The 11,430-nt window shown below is 48.4% G+C and overlaps 1 protein-coding gene across 1 annotated transcript in view; it reads left to right on the top strand.

The window, feature by feature from the left end:
• The first annotated feature begins 7,631 nt into the window (after window positions 1-7,631).
• Window positions 7,632-11,430, top strand: part of LOC129324834 (neuroblast differentiation-associated protein AHNAK-like) — an 84,232-nt gene continuing 80,433 nt past the window's right edge. The window contains exon 1 of the mRNA XM_054972250.1: window positions 7,632-8,020. The gene's annotated coding sequence lies outside the window, so the exon portion shown is untranslated. The remainder of the gene's footprint in view (window positions 8,021-11,430) is intronic.

Below are 11,430 nucleotides of genomic sequence, written 5' to 3'. Positions count from 1 at the left end.
TCCACCCTCCAAAGCAGCCTTTTTCTGCAGGGGAGCTGATCTCTGTTGTTTGGAGATCGGTTGTATTTCCAGGAGATCTTCAGGCCTCACTCGGAGGCTGGATAACTCCAGGCCTGTTATTTACGCACACTCTCGCTCTTGGTCTAACCTGTCGTGCCAGGCTTTTGAGACAGTCCGACTGGTTAGGCTGAAAGACAATGAGTGGCCAAATGCCACGCAGTGACAGCAGTGGCTGAATGTGGATTTGGACCTCCCAGTCTTAGGTCGAATCTCAAATTGCTGTGCAGGGGCCAGGAGAAACGTGGCTGTTATCTTGATTTATTTGGTGGAAAGGAGGGAGACAGAGAGACAGAGAGAAAGACAGACATACTATTTGGGACATTTATGGCCCAAACCGTCCAGAAAAAGAGGATTTAAGGATCTTCTTTAAGGATTTGAGGATTTCTTTAACTGTGATTCCTAAAAAGGGTGCTTGTTCCAGGACTAGCAGATATATTATGGCCCAGCTGCACTTCACAGATGCCTTTTTGTCAGACAAATGACAGTAATCTGGTCCTAAGGTTACCAGGGAAAGGGCCTCCTCTTGCCTAAAGCTCCTCTGCAGCAAATAACACCTTTTTGGTCCCAATCGGCACAACAAGCAACAGCCAGGCTTAAGAACAAGAACAAGTTACAACGGAGCGTGCGAATTCTGTCTTTGGAAACCAGAAAGAGTCTGTGCAGGACTCGCAGGAGCAGTAATGGACTCGCAATCCTGCCACTCTCCCATTCCCACTCCCTTGAGGACTGGCACCTCCCTTTCTCCTCCCCTGCTGAGCGGCATTGTGGTTCAGCTGGGAAAAGGTGGGGGGGACCCTTTAAAGGGCTAAAAGGGAGGGGAAATGCAGTGCTTAGCTCCGCCCTTCTCCTTGCACTGGCTGCAGGCAGTGCACCCACATGGATGCTCCACCCACAGAACTGTTCTTCCATTGAGCCAGACCAAAGGACGATTTTCAGTGATCCATCTCGAAGGACAAAGGTCCAGGAGGCCCGCAAGTCATTCTCACAATGAGCACAACATCGTGTAAAACCTTTCTTGAAACGTGGGGGCACGCTGCGTTCCGTTCAAGGAAAAAGAGCCCGGTGTGGAATCATCCTAAAACCATCATCCTAAAAACCGATTTCCGGTTTTTTTAAAGCACAAAGTTGTAGCCCAAACTACGTGAGATGAAGGTGTTTCAGAAACAGTAGCAGAATCTCCTCCGATAATCATATCTTTGGGGCTGGCGCTCTGCCCTAGCGATACACATCCCGTTCTATGGACTGGATTCTCTGCCTCTGTTCTACTAATGGTGGAGCTCTTTTGTAGTGGAAGGTGCATTCCATCAGCACAGTTCTCTTGCTAGAAAGGAATTCACCGCCATTAACAGTCGGGAGCTGTGAGATCCAGCTCCATATGTTTCCATTTCATGTTGAAGATTTTCAGTGTTCTATAGTAAATTTCGGGTGGGCCAACACTGAGTAATTGTGGTTCCTTGGAGATGTTATTTTTGAAAGTTGTTTGCTTCTGGCTTTTTACCAAAAATGCTGATCTTTTGATTTTTTTTTCTTCCTTCTTTCCCCCACCACTCCTCCTCTGGAGCTGGGGAAATTGCTACAGGAGAGACTCAACTAAACTCGAACAAACCAGTTTCTGCCAATGCTGAGCAACAGTTCTCTTTTATGAGTAGCTTTTGCGCATTGCCAACACGTCCTGACCTGAAGTCGCACTAATATTCCAAGTGAACGCAAAAACCAGACTTCTGGTTCCCAGTGTTAATTGATCATGAATATTCCAAAAGAATATATTCCAAACACTCCTATTATCAAGTCCTTAAGAAATTGTAATCGGTAAAGAATAACTTCCTTCCTGGCTAGTACAAGTGGGCCATCCAATAAACAACGAAACAGGAAACACCGTGTTTATGCATTTTCTGCAGACAAGGAGAAACCAGTAGAAAAGATCAAGAGTCCAGTAGCACCTATAAGACGACAAAAATTGTGGTAGGGTATGAGCTTTTATGAGTCACAGCTCACTTCTTCAGATACTTCAGAAAAACCAAACACACAATTATATAATACTAGCAACAAAGCCCATTGTGCAAAAAAATACAACAGGCTCTAGAAAGGGGAGGGCAGGCAGGCAGGCAGGCATTCCCTCCTCCTCCGTCACTGATCCTGGTGGGTGAAAGCTGAAGGGGGCCGGCATGGCCACCTCCTCTGTGCCTGATCCCGTCTGAGTGAAGGGGGGACGGTATTGCCACCTACTCCACTCCTGATCTGGGTAGAGAGAAGGGGCAGTCATTACCACGTGCTCCGTGCCTGATCCCAGCCAGATGAAGCGGGGGTGGGCATTGCCACTTGCTACACTCCTGATCTTGACTGGGTGAAGAAGGGGCGGACATAACCTGCGCCTGATTCCAGCTGGATGAAGTGGGGGGGGGGGGCATTGCCATCTGCTCTGCTCCTGATTCTGGCAGTTTGAATGGGGGGGTGGGCATTGCCTCCTGCTCTGCTCCTCATCCCTGCTGGGTAAAGTCAGGGGGCAGGCATTGCCACCTGCTCCACGCCTGATCCTGGCCAACTGAAGGGTGTGTATTACCTCCTGCTCTGCTCCTGATCCAAGCTGGGTGAAGGGGAGGCAGGCATTGCCGGCTGTTCCGCACCTGTTCCCAGTCAGAAAAAGGGTGGCCAGGCATTGCCACCTGCTCCATGCTTGATCCTGGCCACATGAAGGGGGGGATGGGCATTGCCTCCTGCTCCATGCCTGATTTCAGCCGGGTGAAGGCAGGGGATGGGCATTGTCACCCATTCCGCTCCTGATCCCACCTGGCTGAAGGTGGGGTGCAGGGCATTGCCACCTGCTCAGCTCCTGATCTCGGCTGGGTGAAGGGGAAGTGGGCATTGCCACCTTCTTTGCTCCTGATCCGAGCTTGGTGAAGAGGGGATGGGCATTGCCACCTGCTCCACTCTTGATCCCAGCTGGGTGATGGCGGCGGTGAGCATTGCCTCCTACTCTGCTCCTGATCCCAGCTGGGTGAAGGCGGAGGGCGGGTATTGCCCCCTGCTCTGCGCCTGATTCCAGCTGGATAAAGTGTGGGCGGGCATTGCCACCTGCTCCATGCCTGATCACAGCTGGGTGAAGGTGGCGGGTGGGCATTACCACCTGCTCCACTCCTGATCCCAGCTGGCTGAAGGTGGGGGATGGGCATTGCCTCCTGCTCCATTCCAGATCCCAGCTGGTTGAAGGAAGGGAGTCAGGCATTGCCGCCTGCTCCGCGCCTGATCCCAGCCTGGGCTTCCCACTGTGATGTGCTCTCTGGAGGTCTGGCTGACTCATCTGGGCTTCCCTCACAGCAGCACCCTCTTGAGGCACACCAGGGTATTTATTATTATTTATTATTATTTGTTGTATTAGATTTTTAGTCTGTCCTCCCTGCCAGGTGGGCTCAGGGTGGAGTACCACATTTCAATTTACATAAATAAGAATTAAAAACAGATAAAACATTATACACATAACATTAAAACAGCTTTATGCAATAAATACAATACAGCTTCTCTTCAGATGGCGACGATAAAATACTGGTTTTCAAGCCCTGGCTCATATGTAGGGCGGTAGACAGATCTTTAGTGTGGCCAGTGGGGGCCCAACCTAGCCTCCACCATATGCCTGGCAGAACATCTCTGTCTTACAGGCCCGGCAGAAAGATAACAAATCCCGCCGGGCCCTGGTTTCCTCAGACAGAGAGTTCCACCAGGTCGGTGCCAGGACCGAAAAGGGCCTGGCTCTGGTCGAGGCCAGGCGGGCCTCCCTTGGGCCAGGGACCACCAACAGTTGTTTATTTGTTGAATGAAGCATCCTCTGGGGTACATATGGGGCGAGGCACTCCTGCAGATATGCTGGGCTCAGTCTGCATAGGGCTTTATAGGTCAACACCAAAATCTTGAACCGGACCCGGTACTCAACTGGTAACCAGTGCAGCTGGCGTAGTATAGGTGTTATATGTTCCCTAATTGAGACCCTCGGGTAGGAAGTGAGTTGTCTGGAACACGCTTAGCCTTTTATATAGTAAGACGGATGTTACTTGGAAAATTAAAATGACTCCATACCTGCCTAATTCTGCAAGATTCCATACCTGTTATCTGAATATACCCTGGTATCAGGGGAAAGGAGCTTTGACTCTCCAAAGTCTATACCCTGAAAATCTTGTTGGTCTTTAAGGTGCCACAGGACTTGAATGTTGCTGTTCTACTGCAGATCTACACAGCTACCCACCAGAAACTTTCTAATCTTGGAGGCTGAATATCAGTGAGAGTTTCAGCAATTCCAGAGAGCTCCAAAATGGCAGGTGGGCCATTGACTAGTCCTTTCTATAAGCCCTTGTTCTTTGTTAGGTGTGTGGATAGTAGAGTCAGGACAGTAAAGGTCATAATGGATGATAGGCAGACTTTGAGATGTACATTATGGCTAAAGCTACTACACTGGTATGCCATGGATTTGCCTGATCCTGTTTTTAAAAGCATACAGGCCAGCTCGGTATCACTAGATCTTACGGCAATGAGTTCCGTCATTTGTTTATGTGTTGCATGAAGCAAAATACTTCTAATAACCACCCCCAGCAAAATTCCTAGCTACTGTGCTTGGGAAAACTCCCGTTTGCTTGCTCTCCTTGGCACCTCTCATAGAGTCCTGGCATCTGGTTCTTGAAGGATTGCTACGAGAGATAAGACCAAGCTTCTCAGGCTCGCTGGTTCAATCTGAATATCCTCATTTCAATCTGGCTTCTTCTCCCTTGTGAGAAACAAAATGGAGAGTTTTTATTTTCACGTCAGTTTCTGTAACCCTTGCACCAAAGTGCAACTGTCAGAACTTCTTTTTCAATGTTGTTTTTGCGTCCATGCTGTGCACATGTGGAGCACAGACAGTGCAACAGAAGTAAAAGTCAAAGAGGCCTAAGTTAGACCATTGATACATCAACATCAGGATTGTCTACATGCAGAAATACACCCGAAGCGCAAATGTCTGCAAAATTCACAAATCATCCCATATTCCAGAACTCCCATTGTGGGAGAACTCCAAATTCCACGTGCAGCCCAGGTGCCTGCTTGCCTTCCAACACCGCACGGCTTAAAGCTAGGCAAGGGTGTGTGTGCGACGCACCTGTGTCACTGGCCAAGTAACTGAGAAACACTTTCCAATCTGACCTGCCATCGTTTTGGCAAAGCTCAGGCACTAAGCAAGCATGCCTGTTTTGTATGAAAACTCACTGCGCAAACCTAAGAAGAGCAAGCTCCGAGTCCAATGGCACCTTAAAGCCCAACTAGATTTCCAAGGGAGATTTGACTCTCGAAAACTCGTACCTTGGAAATCTATCAAGATGGGTAGCTGTGTTAGTCTCTCTGTAGCAGCAGAAAAGTGCAAGAGTCCAGTGGCACCTATAAGACTAACAATATTAGTGATAGGGTATGAGCTTTCGTGAGTCACAGCTCACTTCTTCAGATACATGCATGGAAATCTAGTTGGTATTTAAAATGCTACTGGTTGAGTACGCTCCCGAGGCTTGCGTGATGAATTCTGGGAAGTGATTACTTCTGGGAAATGATGACTTTCGGGAAGTGATGTCATCACGCCAGCCGCAGGAGAGTTCCCATGGCTGGTGTCACTTCCAGTAGTGACGTCGTCGCATCCACTGGGAGTGCACACACTGCACATGTTCCTGGGGTGCGTGTCGGTGCTCGTGGTGGGCAATTTCTAGATCGCCCTAAACTACTTGTCCGCTAGCAAGTGGCGGACAAGTAGTTAAACCGCTGGGAGATTGCCCACCACCGGTGGGCACCTGGGATGCCTACACAGCCCCTATCTAATACATGCAAACACATGAAGCTATGTGATACTGAGTTGGACCGCTCATCTATCAAGATCAGTATTGTCTACTTTGACAACTGGCAGTAGGTCTCCACGCACTCAGATGGAGGTCTTTGACTTCAGCTTCTAACTGATCCTTTTAACTTTAGATGACATGGATGGAACATGGATCCTTCCAATGACAAAACCTACAGCATCAAAAAGAAAGGGAAAAAAGCAACATGGGCTTATCTGTGGTTTTTACGGCTCCCCATCCTCCTTTGGGCCCACCTGATTCCATAGCCTTTTTCTGCTGCTATTAATGCAGAAGTCTATGTCTAATTGTCTGGCTCCTCCTTCCCTCCTTTTAGTTTCAGGCCATCTGCATTTCTTCTCCTGTGGCTCACTGGCACACGTGTACAGGGAAGGGGACATATTTTCCATTGGTTGGTTCAGCAAAAGTACTTCACTAGGGCTGCTTAACCAGCAACTTAGTGGTAATATAGTGATTTTGCTCTGATTTCTACAATACAATGCACTATGACTTAAATCCCATCGGTTTGGATCCACCAATAATCTCTGCAGATGTTTCCAATCATGGAATGCAACTCCTTTCTGCTGCCCAAATTGCCCTGAGATGCTTCTTTTGTGGGACAGGGGAGAGTCAATGACAAAACCTTCTAAATATGAAAATGCTCCATAGGAGCCATCCCACAGTGACTGGAGTGACTTTCAACTTCCTCTATGGTTTTCCATGGGACTGTGTGTGTTACGTGCCGTCAAGTTGCCTCCAACCTATGTAGCTCCTATGAATGAAAGACCTCCAAAACGTCCTATCATTAACAAACCTACTTAGATTCTGCAAACTGGAGGGTGGGGCTTCCTTTATTGAGTCAAGCCATCTCGTTCTGGGTCTTCCTCTTTTCCTGCTGCCTTCCACTTTCCCTGGCATTATTGACTTTTCCAGAGAATCTTGTCTTCTCATGATGTGACCAAAGTACGATAAGCCTCAGTTTTTGTCATTTTAGCTTTAGGCCTGATTTGATCTAGTACCCACTTACTTGTCTTTTTGGCTGTCCATGATATCTGCAAAACTCTCCTCCAGCACCACATTTCAAATAAATCAAGCTTTCTTCTCTGTCCAACTTTCACATCCATACATGGGACTAACTTTATTATAAGCGCGGATATTTTTCCATACTCTTTTTGACCCAAGTCAGGAATGGAATGAATTGCATGCCCACAAATGACAGATCCAGATGTACATAGCATACAGCCACGCCTTGCCACTTTGGCACCCCACCACTGCGCCCCATTGTTGCTTCGCCCACACATTTGTGCGATCCCAATAATGCGCCAGGCCGTGTGATCGTGACTCACATGCACCACCAACCCACACACAGGGCTGCAACACACTGGTATGTGTCTTTAGCAGGGCAGCAACCATAAAAAGTTAAGGCATTCGGCAGCGAAATCGTGCTAAAACATGGTTGGAGGAGCACCAGATCGGAGCTGGGTATTTTAAAAGAGTACCAACAGTCTATGTGTTGGCAGCAAAAGGCCTACCCAGTCCTCTCCATGTGTGCTTGTGTGTGTTCTCTGCTCTGTGTGTGTGCCAGAGACAGAAATGTGTATAAATTAATGACTCATTGCCCCGAGGCAAGACTGGAAAGGAGTCTCAGGGAAAAGCGATGTTTTGTTTTGCACTTTCCAATGCCTTTGCAACCTCAGGCCGCTCTATCTCCACCCCTGGATCCATATTGGCAGCTTTGCAAACGCACTCCAGCAAAGCTAGAGTCGCTGTTGCAAATCCACCCGTCCCAGCCTTCTCCCTGCAAGGGCCGAGGCGCGGCGAGGGACGAGCGGCTGGCGCAGCCCTGAACGAAGACGGCCCGCTGTTGCTTTCCTACGGAAGGGGATTGGATTTCACACATTGCAACAGCCTCCGCCGGTCGGATGGCAAAACTCCCGGCCGGGGCTGGGCAGCGGCCCTCGGTCTGAGCGGAGTGCGGGAGGAACTGCCCGCTTGAGGCAGAGAAACTGTTTTGCTGAACTTCTGCGGCTCCGTTGGCGGAGGGAGGAAGGGAAAGGGGGCCGATCTCGGAGCGGCGCGCTGCTGATCGCGCCCGCCTCCCCAGCAACTTCGGAGAACTTCGGGTGAGTTGGTCGCCTTCTTGCTTTTCGGAGGTGCGGTTGGCGCGACATTGCAGACTCGAATTTTCAGTGCAATTTCAGTGCTAGATGGGCGATTCAGTGCAATTTTCAGTGCAAGAGGGGCGATTCCGTGCAATTTTCAGTGCAAAATGGGCTTAAACCGGAGTGACTCATTTTAGGATTGCGCGATCCGGGTTCAGTAGCCCTTTAAATACCAACTAGTTTTCCGTGCACGGATCTGAAGAAGTGAGCTTTGACTCACAAAAGCTCATACCGTATCACTAATATTAGTCTTATAGGTGTCACTGGACTCTTGCGCTTTTCTACTGCTACAGACAGACTAACACGGCTACCCATCTTGATAGATTTCCAAGGTGCGAGTTTTCGAGAGTCAAATCTCCCTTGGAAATCGAGTTGGGCTTTAAGGTGCCATTGGACTCGGAGCTTGCTCTTCTTAGGTTTTTATACAGAACAGGAATGCTTGCTTAGTGCCTGAGCTTTGCCAAAACGATGACAGGTCAGATTGGAAAGCGTTTTTCGGTTACCTGGCCAGCGACACAGGTGCGTCGCACACACCCCCTTGCCTAGCCTTAAGCCTTGCGGTGTTGGAAGGCGAGGGCGCACCTGGGCTGCACGTGGAATTTGGAGTTCTCCCACGATGGGAGTTCTGGAATTTGGGATGACTCGTGAATTTTGCAGACTCTTGCGCTTCGGGTGTATTTCTGGGTTGATCTCTTGAATTGGGGCCTGATCGTCTGTATGTTTAACGGGGGCAAGTCAGTCCCGCCAAGTGAAATGGGACTTTCTCCCAGACGTCTGTGTTAGGGGATTGCCGCGGTAAAAGATGAGCAGATTTTGTATACTGCTGGAAATTCCTGCGTTTATCCGAAGGGTCGTGTGTGTATGAGAGAAATGTGTATAAATTAATGAGTATAAATGTGTATAAATTAATGACTCAGCGTCTCCGAGGCAAGGTTGGAAAGGAGTCTCAGGGGAAGGAAATGTTTTGGTTTGCACTTTCCAATGCCTTTGCGTTGATTCAAAACTCCTTCCGATCTCCACTGCTATACACTCATCGGGGAGTTCGAAGCGAGCCTTCTCTCACAACCTCCACCCCCTTTGCCCCTATGCACCATATCCCGACACAAAAGCAAATCCTCACTGTACATTTTGCATTGTGCCTTTACGTTCTGATTTTGCATTCAGCCTTTGCATCCTGACTCCCTTCTTTGCCACACCCCTCCCACCTTCTGATGAGATATAAAGGCTCAGGGATCTCCCTTCCTACTTGTATCTGATGAAGGGAGCTTGACTCTGGAAAGCCTGTACCCCGGAAAACATTGTCGGTCTTTAAAACGGCTACTGGACTCCAAGCTTGCTTGCCATCATTCTGTCACACTTTTGTGTGACCAACAAACTGGATGTGGGATGTGATCTGCAGACAATAGAGCAGACTTGGGTCTTGGCCAGGGGCAGGCTTAAACACCATCCCAGAGGTTCGTCTCCCAAGTTGCACCCCCTTTTTTGCTTCATAAATGAATATCTGGGAACTGTGGCATATTAAAGACCAACTAGATTTCCAGGGTATGAGCTTTCGAGATTCAAAGTTTCGATCATTTATGGTGTTACCGGACCCGGATCTTGCTCTTCTATTACAGACCAGCATGGCTACCCACCTGGAACTATAAATGAATATGTGCTATTCAGCTCTGAGGATAAAGGAGCTGCACAGTGGAGAGCAAAGCCCATGTGCCACTTCTGGCGCAGAGCACTCTAAAGGGGGCAGGTTGCAGTGTGTCTCATGCACAGATATGGCACACCACCACCCCAAGAACTGTTGCAATGCTCTGCATGTGCGTCTAGACGGATCACAGTTCCAGACTAGAATCGGGCAGGGGTTGGACAAGATAGTCTGTAAGGCCCCTTCCAACTCTATGATTCAGATGGGTAGCTGCGTTTGTCTGTAGCGGCAAAATCAAACGGGTCTAGCAGCACCTCGAAGACTAATAAAAAGTTGTTGTAGTGCCATTATAAGTCAGAGCTCCCATCCTCAGATGCTGCCTAGACTCGCAAAAGCTGATGTTGGAATCAATTTGGTTAATCTTTAAGGTGCCACCGGACCGGACTCCTGTTTTACACCACCAGTCTTAGGTTGGGCTGAAAATATTGGCTGTTGTCAACTCTAAACTGCCCCCAAAATTTTCAGAGTGTGATCATGTTTGGTTTCTGGTCTTTGCACATGCCATCGGTCAATGATAAATCTCCTTTGGGCTGTGCCCCCTTTTGGGTTGCCAACAGGGCTGGAGAAAAATATGCCGTCCCTTTGATAGAGGTTTAATGTGTGTAAATGAGCATCTAAAACTTTTCATGGGAGGGATGTAAATGACATTGCCTGGTAAATAACATCCCCTTAAGCTTCTATTAAAGGAACAGGGCCATTTCTCTCCAGGCAGTTGGCAACCATACTTAAAGGGTCAACTTGTGCTCCAGAAAGCCCCTTTAACATTTGGAGCAGCTTTTCTAAGTGCAGGCAGGATCAGTATTTGCAGGAGAATATTTGCATGAAAGATCCTAAATTATGAAATTTCACACAAGTTCTCCCCGGGACAGAAGTTTTTGACTGCTTCCACACAGGTTGGATAATCCACTTTCTATACTCTTTAGTGAACATTTGGAACTGCTTTTCCATGTGTGGAACAAAAAATCCACTTCCAAAGGATTGCTAAAGTGCATTGAAAGTGCATTATTCAATGTGTGTGGAAATGGCCTTTATCTTAGTGCCTGTAGCACATACAATGTAGGGATAATGGCAAATACACCCCCAACGAATTCTCCCCCTTCACAGTTTAGTGGACATAGAGGGGGGCAGTTTTAACACAAGAAACAGTTCAAACAGCTGATCAGAGGCACCAGAGCCTGATAAACAGTTTGACGGGAGGCAGGATCCTAATTTGGTTGTGAAATCTGATCTGATCGAGTTTTGCTACTCTCTAATCCTTCTCTTCCAGAGCTGGCACACCTGGGCAATTGCCTAGGGCTCCTCTCTGTCTCAGAGCTGGATTGGTGCAGTGCAGCCCTCCCAAGGTGGTGCTGTAGAACTGGCTATGATGGGTGGCACAACACTAAGGTACTTGGGTGGTGGGTGAGGCCTTCTTCCATCGTCGGGTCGAGGATCAACAGGGAGAACATTGCAGCAAGCTGCAGCCCAGGTCCAGTGAGGGCAACCTGGGAGGGGTCACAGACTGACTGCAGTCCTTTGCAGAGTTGCTCCATTGATTTCAGTAGGTCGAGACTGGAGGAGTTCTGCATTAGGATTACATTGATAATTGGATTGTGCGGTGTTGGGAGCAAAACCTGTTTGAGGCTATTGAGACAGAGAAACAAAACGAAACCAAAAAAAGCCATACTTGACT

Source organism: Eublepharis macularius, chromosome 2 (genome assembly GCF_028583425.1).
Source record: "Eublepharis macularius isolate TG4126 chromosome 2, MPM_Emac_v1.0, whole genome shotgun sequence".
Taxonomy (NCBI): domain Eukaryota; kingdom Metazoa; phylum Chordata; class Lepidosauria; order Squamata; family Eublepharidae; genus Eublepharis; species Eublepharis macularius.
The sequence above is the reverse complement of the archived record's forward strand: the minus strand, read 5'-3'. Positions and strand labels throughout refer to the sequence as shown.